Source organism: Ornithorhynchus anatinus, unplaced genomic scaffold (assembly GCF_004115215.2).
Source record: "Ornithorhynchus anatinus isolate Pmale09 unplaced genomic scaffold, mOrnAna1.pri.v4 scaffold_264_arrow_ctg1, whole genome shotgun sequence".
NCBI classification, from domain to species: domain Eukaryota; kingdom Metazoa; phylum Chordata; class Mammalia; order Monotremata; family Ornithorhynchidae; genus Ornithorhynchus; species Ornithorhynchus anatinus.
The window spans coordinates 1,598,846-1,617,970 of record NW_024396743.1 but is presented as its reverse complement, the minus strand read 5'-3'; the positions used below and the strand labels follow the sequence as shown (position 1 = coordinate 1,617,970).

Sequence of the window (19,125 nt, the reverse complement as noted above, 5' to 3'; positions counted from 1 at the left end):
CATATGGTAATTTCTCCCCTAAGGAAGAGAGGGAACAAGGCGGCCCCTTCTCCTCCTCCCCTAAAGGAGCCTGGGGCCCCTCCTGCAGGAGCAATTTGATGCTTCTGCAACTGCCTGAGGCTCTTGGAGGCTGGAAACGGGGGCAGGGGCTGCCTGGGGTTCTTGGGCTGGGGGGGCGGGCACTGCACAGATTCTGCTTTCCTCCCTTTTTTCACTGGAGGCCTAGCTCACAGGGGGGCAGTGCCATTGATGACCCCTTAGCTTGCCCTCCCCACACCCTAGAGGACCAGCCGTGGGGCGGGGGACAGGGGAGAGATGAGGAAGAGGAGGGAGAAAACTCCCTCAGCCCAGACCCTCTTCTCCATCGACTCCCGGAGACCCCTCCCCCGGGGCATTCAACCCACACACACCGCCCCCCATTTCCTCCGCTGAAATTTGGCGATGTGGGGAGGGGGAGAGGGAGAGGCAGGGGCAGACTCTCCCAGGATTAAGGAAGGCAGGAGGCCTCGGGACGCGGAGGACCCCTGGGAAAGCAGTTCTTTCCGAACGGCACAGTTCCCACTGCACGAATTGTCCAAGACCTCAGACCGGGGGTGGTTGAGGGAGGGAGGGGTTTGCGCCTGGAATTGAGGAGGAAAAAAAATGGAGGGGGGCATTTTCCAGCCGAAAAGATAAAAACTGGCTTCTTCCATTGATGGAATTCCTTGAATCTTTGCAGAAACCCTCCCGCCTCCCGCCCCCCACCCACCCCTCCCACTGCCGGAGGGGAGACCCTGCAGGTCGCTTCTGCACTTGAATCTGGGGGCCGTTCTCGCCACACCCCTTTGGTTTTTGGCCTGATTTAAAGCCTGTCCCTTGCCCCTTCCTTTCCCGGCCTGTCAATCAATCAATCGTATCTTCTGTGCACTTACTGTGCGCAGAGCACTGGACAGTACAAGGATGGTGGACACGTTCCCTGCCCACGACGAGCTTTCAGTAGGAAACTAATACAGTCGATTGTCCTATAACGCGAAAGCGACGTTCGTGAAGAAGTTGGCGTTTAAGAAAACACACGAGTCTTTAGACGCCCGACACCCCTTCATCTTGTTGCGTTCTATCCAGATAGGTGGGCGTTGTCGCAAGAATGTCCCCTGATTCCCTACGGCCTTCTCTACAAAGTTTATAGAGGGGACGTTGCTCCCGCCCTCTTTGAGGTCCATATAGAGGACACACAGGCAGATCTCCTGCCCCTCAGGAAAGAACTGTTAAATTTTGGCGTGTGACTGACCTATCAACTCCCTGCCTGGAATACCCTCCCTTCTCAAATCCGCCAAACAATCACACTTCCCCCGCCTTCAAACTCCTACTGAAGGCTCACCTCCTCCAGAAGCCCTTCCCAGACTAAGCCCCTCTTTTCCTCAGCTCCCCCTCCCCCTCATCGCCCCGATTTGCCCCCGTTGCTTTACCCCCCTCCCTCCGCCCCAGAGCCCTTGTGTATATATGCACATATCTAATTCTATTTATTTATATTAAAGCCTGTTTACTTGTTTTGATGTGTATATCTATAATTCTATTTATATTGATGCTTGTTTACTTGTTTTTGATGTCTTTCTCCCCCCTTCTAGACTCTGAGCCCGTTGGGGGCAGGGACTGTTTCTATTGCCTAATTGTACTTTTCATTCATTCATTCAATAGTATTTATTGAGCGCTTACTATGTGCAGAGCACTGTACTAAGCGCTTGGGATGAACAAGTCGGCAACAGATAGAGACAGTCCCTGCCGTTTGACGGGCTTACAGTCTAATCGGGGGAGAATTAGACTTTCCAAGCGCTCAGTACAGTGCTCTGTACACAGTAAGCACTCAATAAATACGACTGAATGAATGCCTCCACCCCTACTCCCGGCAGCAAGGAAGGGGCTTCTCCTCCCCTCAGGCACAGCAAGGTTTAACCTGTCTCGGGGGAGCCGGGGGGCACTTGGGGGCTTCCCCGGCCCCCTCCCCCAGCCTTACCCAGCTCAGCCCCCGGGCAAATGCAAGCGCAAACGCGCCCTGTCCCCCGGCCAAGAAGCGATGGCAAGTCATAGCCCCGAGCCCGGATCCCTGCAAGCCCGCACAGGCCTGGGACAACCGGGAACCACCCAGGCCTCGGGGGGAACTCAGTCCGAGAGCTCCCCACCCGGGGAAAGGAGCTCCAACCCTCCTCGACCTCCCTGCTCTGGGACTGGAAGTCAGGAGGCCTGGGTTCTAATTCCGACTTGCCTGCTGGCTCACCCTGGGCAAGCCTCTCCACCTCTCTGGGCCTCGGATTCATCCTCTGCAGAATGTTGTCCTAGTTCTATTGCACTCTGCCAAGCGCTTAGGACAAGGTTCTGAATAATAAATATTTCTGGGTTAGGGCTTAGTCCAGTGCGCTGCACACAGTAAGCGCTCAATAAATACGACTGATTGGTCAGGGCTGCCTGGGCTCAAAGGGGGGAGAGAGGCAAATGCACCATCAATCTTCCTCACCTACAAGTGAAGTGGATTCTTGGGGGGGGTCTCCGTTATGGAGAGCTGCAAATGGCATCAATGAATTCCTGTTCTGTTCTCCCTAACTTCTCTCCCCCAACTGCCACTTCAGCACGCCCACTACCCACTTGTCTTCTATATATACACGGCGCATACTGCCATTACTTAGCTCAGGCTCACACAGGCCCTCCTCCTTCCTCCTATCTAAATTCTATTTCAGTCTCTGTCTCCCCTGCTAGACCGCAAACTCCTTGAGGACAGGATTACGTCTGCTCTGTTGTGTTCCCCAAGCACTTAGTCCGGAGCTTGGCCTTCAGTAGGTGCTCCATATTCAATCGATCATATTTACAGAGCGCTTACCATATGCAGAACACTGTACTATGCGCTTGGGAAAGCACGATACAACAGTATTGATCGTTCAGAGGGGTGGGGAAGAGAGACTTTTACTTAAATGAATGGCCCCTAGCTAGGGGCTCTCATCTTGATCCTTCCTTACACACTTCAGCTCTGGGGGACAGAAAATCCTAGGGTCTTTGGAGGATAGGGGCAGGCAGGGGATGGGTCTGTCACGACAGGGGATAGGTTTGTCACGACAGGGGCAGGAGCGAGGCCACATCTGGACAGGGGCAGAGCCGGGAGCTCTGCTCAAGTCAGCAGAGAAGAAGCATAGCCTAGTAAGTAGAGCACATGGCTGGGAGTCAGAAAGACGTTTAAATCCTGGCTCTGCCACTTGTCTGCTGTGTAAACTTGTGAAAATCACTTCACTTCCCTGTGCCTCGGTTCCCTCATCTATAAAATGGGGCTTAAGACTATGAGCCCCACATGGGACAAGGACTGTTTCCAAAGTGTCTCGGCACATAGTAAGTGCTTAAATACCTTTTTTTTTAAAGTCTCTTCATACCCTGAGTTTAATAAAAACACTCGCAGCCTCTTACATGCACAGGAAACAACAGAAAAACCGAAATCCACCTTTTTGATCGCTCCAACACTTCACTTCGGGCCCTGAGGCAAGAGGCCTTTGATATGTTTAAGGTGGGAGGTGGGGGGCGGGGACGCTCAGGAGCCTTTTAAAAGCTACTTTTCTTTCCTCCACCTCAATCAGGAAGTCACCGTTTGTGCACGGAAACCTCATTCGGCCAAATCCCTTCCCCACTCTGGGCCTCGGTTTCCATGTCTGTAAAATTGGTCACCACAAATGCTGCCTCCAATTCCTTTCAAAAGGGACACGGTGAGGACAAGGGAGATAGTGAGATAGGTAAACCTCCTTCCAGATTGGGGTTCAGGGCAGTCTCTCAGCTTCACCAATACAAAACCCACACGCCAGCTGACCTGTTTGTTTTTTTCCCCCAACACCAATTCATTCATTCACTCATTCTTTCATTCATTCAATCATATTTATTGAGCACTTACTGTGTGCGGAGCACTGTACTAAGCGCTTGGGAGAGTGCCATATAACAAACATTCCAATCCATCCACCAAGGAAAAATAATTAATCGATCAATGGCATTTGTTGAGCGCTTACTCTATGCACAGCACTGTATTAGGCACTTGGGAGAGTCCAATATAACAAAATTAGCAGATACGTTCCCTGCCCATAACAAGTTTACAAGTCTAGAGGGGGAGAAATTAGCAGACTATTCTAGATACCTTACATATATAGAACTCTTTTCTTTTTTCCAAAGCCCCCCCTATTTCCTATCTTGTTTCTCATACCAGTAGGTTGTGAGTCGGATGTGGAACAGGGCCACTGTCTGATCTATTTTATAACCACCCTAATACAATTACAGTGTACAGTAAGCACTTCACAAATGCTATCATTATTAGAATTTGTCCTCACAAGCTCCCTGTGAGGTAGGAGAGGCAGGTACTATTATTCCCATTTTTCAGTTGAGGAAACTGAGGCCAGGCGAGGTCGAGTGACTTGCCCAGGCCCAATGGCAGAGATGATTTCAGGGAAGCACCATGGCCTAGTGGAAAGAATGTGGCCCTGGGAGTCAATCAATCGTATTTATTGAGCACTTACACAACTCTCACGTTCCAGGATGTACATACTACGACTGTGTCTCTAAGTGTTTTTTAATATACTAATGCTAGTATTTAAGCTTTTACTGTGTGCCGAGCAATGTGGTAGCGGCTGGGGTTGACGCAAGAGAAACGGATCCATTCCAGTGCCTACTCAGGGAGGGAGGCGGTGGGCATTTCATCCCCAATTCATGGATGAGAAAACAGGGATCCAAGGAGGTTCAGTGACTTGCCCAAGGCCACGTAGCAGATGTAACTGGCAGAGCTGGGACTTAGGATCCAAGTCTCCGGACTCACAGTCCCTTATTCTCTTCAGTGGGCTCACTGCCTCGGTGCTGTTTTTACACGTCTGGTCGCCTGTAGCCTGCCTGTATCCACGGTTACCCTGCTATACATGCAATTATTAATTCTGACTACTCTATTGGGAAATATTTTTATACCGTCCAGCCTGTTAAAGTGTCAACTCTTTGTAGGGAGAGGCGGGGGCGGGGGAACAGGACCTATCCATGTCTTTGTCTAGCACAGCATGCAGCGGGTGCTCAGGAAATACTATGACTATGCTAGTGCCTTCCAATCAATCAATGGATTGTATTGTGCGCTGACTACATCCGAACACTGTACTAAACACATCGGGAAAGTACAACAGAATTGGTGGACATGATCCCTCCCCACAAGGAGCTTACAGTCTACAGACGGCCATCACACATACAGTGTGACCAGCGGATAAACACAGGAAGACTCTGGAAGCTTCTGTCTCCCTCTCTCCCTCCCCCTTTCTCTCTTTACATTTCTCCTTTCCTCTCTCTCCCTCCCCCTTTCTCTACCTCTTTCCCTTTCTTTGTACCTTTCTCTCCATTTCTCTTTCTCTTTTCCATTTTTCTCTTTCTCTCTCCACTTCTCTCTTTCCCTCCTGCTATCTCCCCTACCATCAGCCAGGGAGGTCTGATTTATTCCCCTCCACACTTTTCCCCGAGGATGACTGCATATGTTTACTCCCCTAGTGAAAACAGAGAGAGATAAGGCTGGTATTTGTGCAGCTTTGTGGTTTGTAAATCAGCCCCTGTGTGAGCGCCTCCTTCCATCCAGTTCCCCCTCTCTCCCATCTCCCGCCTGGAGCCAGCTCCTTTGTGCCTGTGTTCTCCTCCTCCTCAATGCTGTTTCCTTGTCCTTCTTGTTTATGTTTTCCCTGTTCTCCATCTGTTTCCACCCTGTGGATCTGTCTCTCCTCTAATCCGGGGCTCTCCCTGGCCCCCGGCCTACTCTGGCCACCAGCCTACAGTCTGTGTAGCCATATTTCAGGCCTAGCAGGACCCTCCCCCTGGCCACCAGCCTTCTCCCCTCAGTGGCCCTGGCTAGACCAGCTCTGTCAGTCAATCAGTCAATCGTTTTTAGTGAGCACTTACTGTGTGCAGAGCCTGGACTGTTTGGGAAAGTACAGTATAATTCCCTGCACACCAGGAGCTTACAGTCTAGAGAGGGGGACAGACATTAGTATAAATAGATAAATGACAGATATGGACATAAGTGCTGTGGGGCTGAGAGGGGGGATGAATAAAGGGAGCAAGGCAAGGCTACCTGCTGAAGAAGTACTTGCTGAAGTCAGAAGAGAGTGGGAGAAGAGGAAAGGGGGGTTTAGGGAAAGTCTCTTGGAGATGTGACTTCAATAAGGCTTTGAAGGGGCGGGGGAGAGTCCTTATCTGTCAGATAAGAGGGGGGAGGGCGTTCCAGTCCAGAGATAGGATAGGGGCCAGAAGTCAGCGTGAGATAGAGGAGATAGAGGTACAGTGGGAAGGTTAGCATTAGAGGAGCAAAGTGTGCAGTCTGGGTTGAAGCGAGAAGAGCGGTGAGGTGAGGTAGGAGGGAGCAAGGTGATTAACTGCTTTAAAGCCAAAGGTGAGGAGTTTCTGGTTGATGGGGAGGCGGATGGGCAACCGCCTGAGGTTCTTGAGGAGGGGGGAAATATGGCCCCTATTGCACTGTACTATTATTCTGTACTCTCCCAAACGGTTACGAAACGCTCGATATATACACCATCATTTGATGGCTTGATCGGCCAACTGGTATTTTCCAAAATGAACAGTGCACCAAGAGGTAATTTAGTCCAATCCCCTGCTTCCAGGAAAGCCTTCGTTTAGTTCTGTGGGGTTGGAGCTGCCGGCATCTGTTTCAGATTCCCACAATGGTCTGTGAAAGGGGGTCTTTGCAAAACAGACGAGTAAGGATCTAAAGTGGGAGGAAAATCGATCCGGGGAATGTTGGCATTCCTTAGGAGAGTGGGAAAGTCCCGCTCAGGCCTGTCCTCGATCCTGAGCTACCTGTCATGCCTGTGGCGGGCAGGAGTCCAGGCCGGGAGAGTTTATTTTTCGTTCTGACGCGGCTCAGCTCTCCAGACCCTCCCCAACATCAGGTTCTGTCACCGAGTCCCGACTGGGAGGCGGACCTGGGGCTCCACATCAGGAACCCCCTTCATCTCCCCTCTAGACTGTAAGCTCGTTGTGGGCAGGGAATGTGGCTGTTATATTGTACGCTCCCAAGTGCTTAGTACAGTGCTCTGCACACAGTCTCAATAAACAGGACCGACTGACTCCCCTCCTCCTTCTCGCCTGGCAGAACGCTCTCCTCAACCATTAAACCCTTCTGATGCCACCTTATCTAAGAGGTCTTCCATGATTCGTCTCTCATCACCCCACCCTTTATCCCCCACAACTGCCACCCTACCCTAGGGAAGCAGCATGGCCTAGTGGCTAGAGCTCAGACCTGGGAGTCAGAAGGACCTGGGTTCTAATCCTGGCTCCACCTCAAGCCTACTGGGTGACCTTGTGCAAGTCACTTCACTTTTCTGGGCCTCAGCTACTTCATCTATAAAACAGGGAATAAGACTGTGTCCAACCTGACACAGTGCTTAGTACAGTGTCTGGCATAAAAGCGCTTAACAAATTTTAAAAAACTACCACTTCAACCACTCTGTGCCACCTAAGAACCTAAATTCTCATAACCCCTGCAGTTAGTCAAGGAATTGTGATTATTGAGGGATTACTGTATGCACTAGAGAGTACAAGAGAATGTAACTGTTTACTGTTGTACTGAATTTTCCCAAGTGCTTAGTACAATGCTCTGCACACTATAAGTGCTCAATAAATACGACTGAATGAATGAATACAATATAAGAGAGTTGGGAGATACCTTCCCTGCCCACAAAGAGATAACAGCTCTTATGCACACATCTTTTTAGGCTGTCACTCACCTTCATTTATAACCTTTTAAGGGTGTGTCTCCCCTGCTAAACTGTAAGCTTCTTGTGGGCAGTGTCCGTGTCTCCTGCATCTTCGGTACTCCTCCAAGTGCTCTGCCCACAGTAAGTTAATCAGTAAATACCACCGCTTAACTGATTGATTGACTGCCTGACTTACTCCTGCATGCCACCAGCCCACACCAGGCACGCTGCTGGTAGTGCTACCCTGTCCTCGAGTGAGCATGTTATACCTAATTTTTTTTTATGGTGTTTGTTAAGCACTTTATGTGTCAAACACTGTTCTAAGCGCTCAGGCAGGTACAAGTTAATTAGGTCAGACACAGTCCCAATCCCACATGGAGCTCACAGTCTGAGGGAGAACAGCAACGTGGCCTAGTGGATAGAGCCCAGCTCTGGGAGTCAGAAGGACCTGGGTTCTAATTCCAACTCCACCACATGTCTGCTGTGTGACTTTGGGCAAGTCACTTAACTTCTCTGGGCCTCAGTTACCTCATCTGTAAAATGGGGATTAAGACTGTGAGCGTATGTGGAACAAGGACTGTGTCCAACCTGATTAACTTGTCTCTATCCAACCGCTTGGTACAATGCCTAGTACACAGTAAGCACTTAACAAATATCATAATAATAAGAAGAAGGACAGGTACTTAAAGCGAAGGTCAGAGCAGGTTTCTGTGTTGTTCATTTCACGAGTTAAGGTCTTCGGCTCCTTGACAACCTGGATCCCAAACGCTCTAAGATCAGAAATGAGCTTACTCCCTTCTCTCAGTCACATCAGATCCAGGATAACCCCTGATAAAAACTCCTTTAGTGCCCGGATTCAAAGCGGGTACCCTGAGTTCAGAGAGGGGAGGGGCCTTGCCCAAAGGCACACAGCAAATCAAGGACAGAGCAGGATTAGAACCCGCAGAACTCTGAAGTCTGTTGCTCCCTGCTTTGGACTCCCTACCTAACCCAGGAAGAGGTGCTTTCCCAGTGGGTGTCCCAACTAACTACTACCAGCAGTTTCTGGGATGATTCTCCCCCTAACCCTAAAAAAGGGGAGGAGCTAAGCAGGACTGCTACACAGCAAAGTGAGTCAGAATCAAATTTCCACCTTCCTAAGAAAAATGGATTTGAGATCAAAGGCAATCCCTCCAGATCCTCCAAATAACAATAATGAGGGTATTTATTAAGCACATACTACTTGCCAAGCACTGTGCTGAACGCTGGGGTAGATACTAAATCGGAGCAAATGCAGTCCGCATCCCACAAGGGGCTCGTGTCTAAAATGAGTAACATCCCCATTTTACAGATGAGAAACCTGAGGCCTAGCAACGTTAAGGGACTTACCCAAGGTCACGTAGCAGGCCAGGAGAAGAGTTGGGACTAGAACCCAGGTCTCCAGACTCCCAGGGCTGTCTTCTTTCCACTGGGTCACACTGCCTCCTTCAGAAAAGCCCTCGGCTTGAAGCTGCCCCACCTCCAAAGACTGGGAAGCAATCCATCTCAAATCAGGCACTGTATTGAGCACCTGTCTACCCAAACAGCAGAATAAACCCGACGAACCACATAGCTTCCTCTCCTTTCATGAGTGCCCCCAGGGAAGCCTCACTGAGCCCCGGTTGCTGCAGGACTTGTGGGGGTGGAGGGGGGGGACGACAGAGCTGGTCATGGACTCAAGAGATGGGAGGAGACTGGACTGGAACGTGCAGGAGAGCCTGAGATGGGACTCCCCTTTCTTACTGTATCTACCCCTAAAATGCCCTTTTGGCAAAGAAGATGGAACCTCTGAAGTAGCAAGTGTTTAGTTCCTTTAAAAAAAAAACAACAAACCCCGGCACAAAAATAAAAACTGACTTCAGAGACGAGAGACCTGACACTGTAGAAAGGTGGATTGACGAGGAGGGGGCGAGGGGGCACATTGAAGGGGAGAACACTCAGAGGGGCAAGACTTTTGTCTTCTCCCCGGGAAACACGGCCCGGCCCACCCTGACCCCACAGCTGCTGAACAGCCAAGCGTTTCAGAACAGGAAGTGAAGGTTACTGTGCCCAACCGAAACTTGGAGGGGGTGGGGAGGGTTTGATCCACCAGACCGTTTGGGGTGTGGGGGAGGTTAATGGGGTGCATCTGGCCGGCACTAAAGAATCCCAAGTGCCCCTGGGACGACCCACGAAATGGACCGTAAGTAGCTTGTGGGCATCATAGGGACATGAAGGAAGAGGAACCCAGAGAGTCGTTGAGGGAGGGTGGGGGAAGTTCCCCACCCCGCCCCCCAATCCACCTGCCCCAGGGCCAGGGCCTTGAGGGGCCCAGCGAACACAGGTGCCTTGCACAACGTTGGGGCCTGAAGAGACACCGGGCAAGGCAGTGTCCGGTGCCCTAGAAGGCCGGGGGACGGGCCGGGTGCCCTAGAAGGCCGGGGGACGGGCCGGCTAGAAACTGGGGGACTGACTTCCCAGCGGTCAATCCTCTCACCACTGAGCTTAATCCAATCAATCAATCAGTGGAACTTATTGAGCGTTTACTATGTGCAGAGCACTGGACTAAGCACTTGGGAGAATACAAAAGGGGTAGAGGGGCTTGTAGGGAGTTAAGCCAAGATGGCTTCGGTTGAGAAAAAGAGGGGCCCGGTTTCAAATATACACATTGTATTTGTGCCCCATGAAGGTTCAGGGACAAGCAACAATCGGCGTCCTTTGGGGCGGGAAGCGCTGAGTTCCTAATAGGTGGTTGGGGTTTTCATCTCTCCCTCTTGGCTCTCCAATCCCCGTGCCAACTTGCACCAGCCGTGCCACTTGATGCCAAACCGAATCCTGCCGGATCGCCGCCAAACAGACCCTCAGGGTCCCCCTGTTAGCGCTCCCACCACTTCGGGTGCGGGCGACCATCTTTCAGGAAAGATCTGGTCCCGGGAGGGGCACCCCCTCGCCCCTTCGTCCCCGGCACCTACTGGCCGTTCACTTTATCCCTCGACAAAGGGAAAGCATTGGGACTTCTTCCTTCGGGGAGTGGGGGGTTCCAGTCACCGGGCGCATAGTGACAGTGAGTCACAACGCGGGCTTCAACGCAGGCTGGCATTTCGGGAGCAGATGGCGTGGGCGAACCCGCCTCCCAGGCTGCATTTTTGGGTACAAAGTGAGGCTCCTGGGCCCGGTCCCCGCCATGGCTCCATCCTGGGCTGGGAGCCTCGGAAAGCCCGGGTCCCCAGGACCCGCTCCACAACGTCTCAGCCCCAGTGTGACCCACCGCACATGGCGATGGTGGAGGGAGCAGGTAAGGTAGTGCCACCCTCGCCCAAGGTTACTTTCGCCTCCCGGGCACACTCCTCCTTCCCCCCTCAGGACCCTCTAAGTCCTCCTGCCCATCACCCGACTTCCAAAGTTTTCAGAGGGCGGGCGAGGGGGAAGAAACAAAGGTTGCCCACAGGGCTCGCGTCCTCTTGGTTTTTCTTGGTTCATTCATTCATCTGATCGTATTCATTCATTCATTCGATCGCATTTACTGAGCGCTGACTGTGTGCAGAGCACTGTACTAAGCGCTTGGAAAGTACAATTCAGCAACTGAGCTACAACTGGGCATCCCCCGTCAACTCCATTCAGTGAGCGCTTTCTGTGTGCAGGGCACTGTACTAAACGCTTGGATAGTACAATTCAGCAATAAGGCTACAATTGAGCAGCCCCCATCGACTCCATTCATTGAGCGCCGACTGTGTGCGGAGCACTGTACTAAGCGCTTGGAAAGCACAATTCAGCCACTGCGCTACAACTGGGCAGCCCCCGTCAACTCCATTCATTGAGCGATGTGTGCGGAGCACTGTACTAAGCGCTTGGAAAGTACAATTCAGCAACAAATCGGTTACGAGGGTCCGGGTTTAAACCCCCCCCACCCCGCCCCCCATCTCCCTTAGGGGCGAACCTTTCATCCCACCGGCGGAATGCGGGCTGCTAAGCGCGGCTTTTCTCCGTTAAAAAGAACGAAAACTGGAGAGGGGCGAGGGAGCTTCCGACCCCCCGGGAAGGGAGGAGGAGGAGGAAGGAAGATCCGGGAGGAGAAATCAAACGTCCGAGTCCGGGTGGCCAAATATTTAGAGAGAGGTGTCCGGGGGCGCACAAAGCCCCTTTCTTTGGGCCCGGCGGCGGCCAAGGCCGCAAGGACCGAGCAAGCCCCCCGGGCCGCCCCCGGGATGGGGGTAGGGGGTCGGGGGGCTCTCCCACCGTCTGGCGGCTCGCTCCGAGCCCCCCCCCCCCAGGTCCCTGGCCCGGACCCCCGGACGCCCCCCGCCCCCCTCCGCCCGAGGTCGCGGCGAGGACCAGCTGCGGGAGCGAAGAACAAAGGCGGCGGGGGGGACTCACCCGGCCCGCTGCAGCTCGGGATCCTGCGGGAGACGTTGGAGGGAGGGAGGGAGGGAGGGAGCGAGGGGCCGCCCCCCACCCGCCCCCGGCCCGGACCCGCCCCCTGCCCCCCGCCCCCTCACGTGGGCCCGGGTCACGTGGGCCCAGGCCCAGCCCGCCACCAAAGGGGGCTTTGTGGCTCCCCAGCGGGCCCACCCCCTCCCACCCCCCCAAATCTTCCCCGGCCCAAATAGGGGGCGGGGAGAGACCCCCCCCCACCCTCAAGCCCGCAGCAGACGAAAAGCTGTTCACCTGGAAGGCCGCCTGCCCGAGAGCTAGCGCCCAAAACCGACCCATCACCCCCCCCCCCCCACTCTCCCATCCGCCCGCCTTTTTAAAAAACACACACACGCAAAAACGGTATCTATTAAGGTCGTACTAGGTGATAATAATGTTGGTATTTGTTAAGCGCTTACTATGTGCAGAGCACTGTTCTAAGTGCTGGGGTAGATACAGGGTTATCAGGTTATCCCACGTGAGGCTCACTGTCTTCATCCCCATTTTACAGATGAGGGAACTGAGGCACAGAGAAGTGAAGTGACTTGCCAACAGTTACACAGCTGACAAGTGGCAGAGCTGGGATTCGAACCCATGACCTCTGACTTCCAAGCCCAGGCTCTTTCCACTGAGCAATGCGCACTGTACTAAGCGCTGGGGTGGACGCAAGCTAATACCGAAGCGACGGGGCTCAATGGATAGAGCACATGGCTGGGAGTCAGAAGGTCATGGGTTCTATTCTCCCCTCTGCCGCATGCCTGTTCTTGGGCTTCTCTGGACCTCAGTTACCTCATCTATATAACGGGGATGAACCCTATGTGGGACAAGGACTGACTACCCTTTATCTAGCCCAGCGCTTAGAACAGTGCTTGGCACATAGTAAAGTGCTTAACAAGTACCATTATTATCAGTTTGGGCACAGTCCCTGTCTCACAAGGGGCTCACAGCCTTCAACCCCATTTTACAGATGAGGGAAGTGAAGCACGGGATGTGAAATGACTCGTCCAGGGTCACCGAGTACACCAGAGCCGGGATTAGAAGCTGGGGTCCTCTGACTCTGGGGCCCATGCTCTATACACTAGGGTACACTGCTTTCCCACCGGCTCCCGCCCCATGTGGAGCTCAGTTCCGTCCCCTGACCCCGACCCGGGGTTGAATGGGGGAAGGGAGGGCTCTGAGATAACAGTAATCCGGCAGCGGAATCCCCCCCCGACCTCACCTCCTGGCCCAACCCGGTGTCCTTCCACCTGACCCCCCGACCCCAACTGCCTACCTTCTCCATTAGAAACTCCAGTTTTAAGTGTGTGTGTGGGGGGGGGTGTCAAGGTGAGACAATCAGATGGGACCCAGTTGCTCACAATCCAAGGGGGAGGGAGGGTGGGTATCACCCACATTTACAGTGGGAGAAACTGAGGCCCAGGGAGGGTCGGTGACAACCAAGGTCACCCAGCAGGGCGTCAGTGGGGCTAGAGCGGGATCCCTGAGCTCACTTAAGACTTCCCAGGCCTCCCCTCCCATCACTTCCTTCCATAGAGTCCAGTCCTTAAGGCTGCAAAGGCCCAAAGGGGCAGGACAGCATCTTCCGGCTGGACCCGAGGAGGTTCGGCTCCTCAAAGTTCGATCTTTCACTTCCTCAATCGATGGAGCTGACTGAGCACTTACTGCGGGCAGCAGAGTACTGCAGTAAGCACTTGGGAGAGGACAATACCACGGAGCTGGTAGACGGACCCCTGCCCACAAGGAGCAGCATGGCCTAGTGGAAAGGGCAACGGCCTGGGAATCAGTGGCCCTGGGTTCTCATCCCGGCTCTGCCCACTGCTTGCTGGGACACTTTGGGTCACTTCACTTCACTGTGCCTTAGTTTTCTCGACTGTAAAGAAGGAGGGTTCAATTCCTGTTCTTCTTCCTTCATCGACTGTGAGCCCCATGTGGGACAGGGATTGTGTCTAAACTGATTAACTTGTATCAACCCCAGCACTAGAACAGTGCTTGACACATAGCTAAGTGACTAAAAAAAAATAACAATAATAAGGAAACGACACTCTACAGTCTGGAGTGTCCCTGGTTTGTCGCCCCCGGAGTTTCATGTCTCAGTGTGAGACGTCTGTGCGTGCTTTCCACCGATATGATGATTTCCCCCGATATAATTGCCACCCCACCCCCAAGGATCTGGAAATGAGAACTGCCCCTTGCTGGTCTAGAAACTCCCAGCAGTCGATTCCCTGACTACCAAATTCAGTGCTGCAGGGCTGGGCAGAAGCGGGGGGGGGGGAACTGTCCCATAGGGAATTGTCCACCTCACCCAACCCTAGACAACCTTCCTCCCACAGTTGGCCAGTCCTTCACCAGTACTAACTGAGCACCTACTACAAGCCCGAGGTCTGTACTAGGGGACTTGATAGCATACAATGGATGGGGGTCCCTGTCCTTAAGAAGCTTACAATCAAATGGGGGAGGCAGACACAGGCAGCGAACACACAATGGGCGCAAGATGAAAAATAGGGAAAACTGATAATCAAAGTAAGCAAGAGATGGGTAAGCAAATGGATAAATGAAATAAATACACCCATTTTTCCATTAGTGCTGAGGGTGGCTGATAGGATGACAAGAGGAAGGGCAGGGACTTCTCAAGGAAAGAAAAAGCTGTTTCTAAGAAGGCTCTGAAGGTGGGGAGGGGATGCAACTCTGTGCAGGCGGAAGGATAAGGGCAGTGGGTTTTTTAATTTGTTTTTTAATAGTACTTACGCACTTAGTATGTGCCAGACACTGTACTGAGCACTGGGAGAGATAACAAGGTTGGACACAGTCCCTATCCCCTATGAGTCAAACAGTCTTAATCCCCATTTTACAGATGAGCTCACTGAGGACCAGAGAGGTTAAATGACTTACCCAAGGCCACACAGCAGACAAGTGGCAGTCTGCTAATTGATTGACTGATTATTATAGTACTTGTTAAGCCCTTACTGTGGGTGAATAACTGTTCTAAGTGCTGGGGTAGATACAAGTTATTTGTTAGTTAGACCTTAGATACTAAGGACACAGGTTGGGGGCAGTAGCCCTGGGGAGGAGAGGAGAGAGGAGATTGCAGGAGGCTGAAGTTGGGAGAGCCGGGGCATCTGAAGGGGAGGGGGAGTCCCAGGCCAGGGAAAGCACACTTCCCCCTTTCAAAGCCCTACTGAAAGCTCACCTCCTCCAGGAGGCCTTCCCGGACTGAGCCCACCTTTTCATCACCCCTACTCCCTCCCTCTGCTCTACACCCTCCTCCCTACCCCATAAGACTTGTGTATATAAGTACATATTACTCTATTTTATTAATGATGTGTATATATCTATAATTCAATTTACATTGATGCTATTGATGCCTGTCCCCTTTATTGTCTGCCTCCCCCCTCCTAGACTGTGAGCCCAGTGGGTAGGGATTGTCTCTATTTGTTGCTGAATTGTACTTTCCAAGCGCTTGGTACAGTGCTCTGCACACAGTAAGTCTAATAAATACGATTTAATGAATGAATGAGTGAAAGGGGTAGGACCTCTGCCTCAAAGTGTGGGGAATGGGGGGTTGGTTCTATCCAGGGGGACTGTGCACAGGCCCAAGAGGGGTGCTTCACCCCAGCTTGCCAAGACCTCATCACAATCATCTGAGCATGATTGTCGATGCTGCCTAGAATGGATTTACCTGACCACTGGCTCCTCTGGACCCCAGAGGGAGCACAGCTGGGGGTGGAGGGAGGGGGGTTGGGAGTGTGTGAGCATGGACTAGTGAAAACAGCTGGAAACTGCAAGTCAGGACACCCTGGATTCTAGCCCATGCTCCACCTACCATCAGCCAGCTGAGCGACCTTAGGCAAATCACTTCACTTCTCTGGGCCTCAGTTTCCTCATCCATAAAATGAGGATTAAGACTGTGAGGACTGTAAGTCCCATGTGGGACAGGGATCGTGTCCAATCTGATTAGTTTGATCTACCCCAGCGCTTAGTACAGTGCCTGGCACATAGTAAGCACTTAACAAATACGATTTTAAAAAAAGGTACGATGGAGGTCGGGGGCATGTGAGTGGGGGGGCACCAACCAAAATAAATACCATGCTTTGCTGATTAAAAGCCTGTGGAAATTCTGATGCAAGATAGTTAAGCTGCAAATTTGGGACTCCCACTCAAGGGTGTTTGCTGAGAGGATCCAAGGGATGGAAAGCAGCCCGGGGAGGGCTTCCCCAGGGCACAGCTCTCCGAGGGAGAGAAGGAGAGCCAAGGGGGGTGGGGAAAAGGGGAGAGGGTGTGTCCTGCATCCGTCTGCTTGCAGGGCTCCGGGGGTTCACACCCTTCGGGTCCCCGGCTGCCCCAGGAGAGGGATCGACCGGCTAAGCTGCTCTGGATCAGGACTTCGACAAGCAGAGTCCCAAACGAGTCAGTCAGTCAGACAATCGCATTTATTGAACACATACTGTGGGCAGAGCGCTGCCGTAATCTCTTGGGAGAGTACAACAGAACAATAAACAAAACACATTCCCTGCCTACAGTGAGCTTACTGGCTAGACTGGCAGATTTGGGGTTTTGGTGGGTGTGAGCCAAAAAAAGCCTTAAGGGGTCCAGGTTGAGACCAGAACTGTGCTGGGGCGAGGCTGCTCGCTGGTCGGACAGAGCTGGACGGAGCCGGACCGGAGAGCCGGAGCTGCACGCCCCACCTCCACCCTCCAAACAGAGAGAGAGGCTTCATAAATCTCGGCAGGACGGGGCTCTGGGCAGGCATGGAATGCGACCCTGAAACTTCCAAGAGCGATGGGGGCCTCCTGGGGATGCCCCCCCTCAAGGCGGGTGGAGGCAGGGGCAGCTGGGCCACGTCTGGCTTCCATCAGCCGGAGCGGGCGGTCCAGACCCTCGTGCCGAGAGCGTCGCCGGGGGAACAAACTGGCTTGGCAGGGGGAGCGGTGGTCCCCGCTTGGCGGCCGCCCAGTCAGGCCGAGGGCTCCCCGGGTCCCTGAGGATATCTTCCTGTAGACGCCCCCCCCGACCACTTATTTATTTCCTTTTTTTAAATGGAATTTGTTAGACGTTTACTATACGCCAATCAATGGTATTTAATAATATTTACCGAGCGCTTACTATGAACACTGTACTAAGTGCTTGGGAGAGTCCAATATAACAGAATTAGTAGACACATTCACTGCCCATAATGAGCTGACAGTCTACAGCTTACAGTCTTACAGAGCCACGCACTGTACTGAGCACTAGGGGAGATAGAAGCTAATCATGTTGGACACAATCCCAGTCCCACATGGGGCTCACAGTCTTAATCCCCATTTTGCAGATGAGGTAACAGAGGCCCAGGGAAGGGAAGTGACCTGCCCAAGGTCACACGGCAGACAAGGGTCGAAACCAGGATTAGAACCCAGGTCCTTCAACTCCCAGGCCCGAGTTCTATTCGCTAGCTTCCTCTCCCTATTTTTAGGGTCCATCTCCCCAGCTAGATTGGAAGCTCCTTGAGGGCAGGGATGGTATCTCCTACCTCTCTTGTCTTCTCCCAAGCTCTCAGTTGGGGGTTCAACCCAGAATAGAGGAAAAACTATTCATGGGTTGATTGACTATCTCATCCCAATTTCCCTTTCAGCAGGCCATTTTAAGGACCCTCACCCCTTCCTCGGGACTTCCGAAGCCAGCCGAGCTTGATCCTCCCGTGGGGTGACCCTTAGCCAGGCCCGGGACTCACCCAATTCCACCCCATGGGTTGGGTCCGGTTCCCTAGCCCACCCAGGTCTGGTCTAGTAGTGGACTCGATTGCCCAGTAGGCCTGAGCTGGACCCTTGGGGAGCTTCAGGCCAGGGGTGACCCAGATCCCCAGTTTACTCCAGACCCTTCCCAGGGCTCGGCCCTGCTCGTGCACATCCCGAGGCAGGGCCCTGCTTCCGGCTGGAGGTCCGAGTCCAGAGGTGGTGGTGGACCTCCAGGGCATGCGGGTCTCCTGCAATCCCCTCTGCCCTGGTTGGGGCTGAGAACCAGCTGGTATTGCCAGAATCACTAGTACTAGTGCAGTTTGAATAGATCCATATCTCTCCCGCATCCTCCCTGCTCCCTCCCCCACCAGCTGCCCCAAGAGCCCTTGCCGGGGCGGGCGGCTGTGAGCCGGAGAGGAGGAGGTTGGGCTGGCGGACGGGCTCCCCTCCAGCTGAGCGGGGGCCCAAGGCCCTGCACACAGGATGCGGCAGCAGCTGGCTCCAGTCAGCGGCCAAAAAACACCCCCACCTCACGGGGCTGTGGCCCTGGGCCTGGGGGAGAGGGCGGGTGAGGAGGAGTTGATCTGGGATCGAACAGCAACCCCCACCGCGCCCCCCTGCCCCCAGTCTCAGGACCCCATATTCCCCCTAAGTGTTACAATTAGGCGGTAAGCTCCTTGAGGGTAAAAAAAAACACTCTGTGTTTTGCGTCTGTTGCACTTTTCCAAGCACTTGATACAAAGCTTTGCCTTCCCTGGTCAAAAGGGAAGCAGTGTGGCCTGGTGGACAGAGCCCAGGCCTGGCAGAGGACCTGGGTTCTAATCCCAGCTCCTCCAATTTGTCTGCTGGGTGACCTTGGGTAAGTCAGTTCACTTCTCTATGTCTCAGTTTCCTTCTTTGTAAAATGGAGATGAAATCCTACTCCCTAGTTAACCTGTGAACCCCATGTGGGACAGGAACAGGCAGACATGCTGCCCTCGTTATCTTCTACCACCCTGGGGCTCATGACAGGGCTTGACATAATAATGGTGGTATCTGTTAAGCACTTACTAAATGGCAAGCACTGTACTAAGTGCTGGGGTAAATACAAGATAATCAGATCCCAAATGGGGCACACAAGTCTAAGCAGGAGAGGGAACACTTATTGAATCCGCCCTTTCCTCTCCACCCAAACGGCTACCTTACTATTACGGGCTCTCGTTATATCCCGGCTAGACTACTGTGTCAGCCTTCTCTCTGACCTCCCTTCCTCCTCTCTCGCCCCGCTCCGGTCTATTCTTCACTCC

The 19,125-nt window shown here is 53.0% G+C and overlaps 1 protein-coding gene across 6 annotated transcripts in view; it reads right to left on the bottom strand.

Annotated features, from left to right (window-relative positions):
- The window catches only part of SEPTIN9 (septin 9), a 106,649-nt gene that overhangs the window by 21,495 nt on the left and 66,029 nt on the right, over positions 1–19,125 (bottom strand). Inside the window, exon 1 of one of the 6 annotated variants that reach the window (XM_029056821.2) lies at positions 12,096–12,119. The exons of the other annotated variants lie outside the window; for them this stretch is intronic. The gene's annotated coding sequence lies outside the window, so the exon portion shown is untranslated. Of the gene's footprint in view, positions 1–12,095; positions 12,120–19,125 lie in introns of those variants that run through there. 6 annotated transcript variants of the gene reach the window in all.